This window comes from Penaeus monodon, chromosome 28 (assembly GCF_015228065.2).
Source record: "Penaeus monodon isolate SGIC_2016 chromosome 28, NSTDA_Pmon_1, whole genome shotgun sequence".
In the NCBI taxonomy this organism is placed as follows: domain Eukaryota; kingdom Metazoa; phylum Arthropoda; class Malacostraca; order Decapoda; family Penaeidae; genus Penaeus; species Penaeus monodon.
Genome location: NC_051413.1, coordinates 22915410 through 22915611, shown reverse-complemented (window position 1 = coordinate 22915611; position 202 = coordinate 22915410).

The window sequence follows — 202 nt, the reverse complement described above, 5'->3', positions numbered from 1 at the left end:
CGAAATATACCCGCTAAAACTAACTGCCTAACGACAATAGCCATATTAGAATGATTGTTAGAATTATGATCATAATAGATAGATTCAGTGACATTATTGTTATTAACTGTACTCCTCTATTATCAGGCGAAACACTTCATATTTCGAATTTAATTTATATGATAGTGTGTTTCTTCTGGTCACTATAACTATCATACCGAGA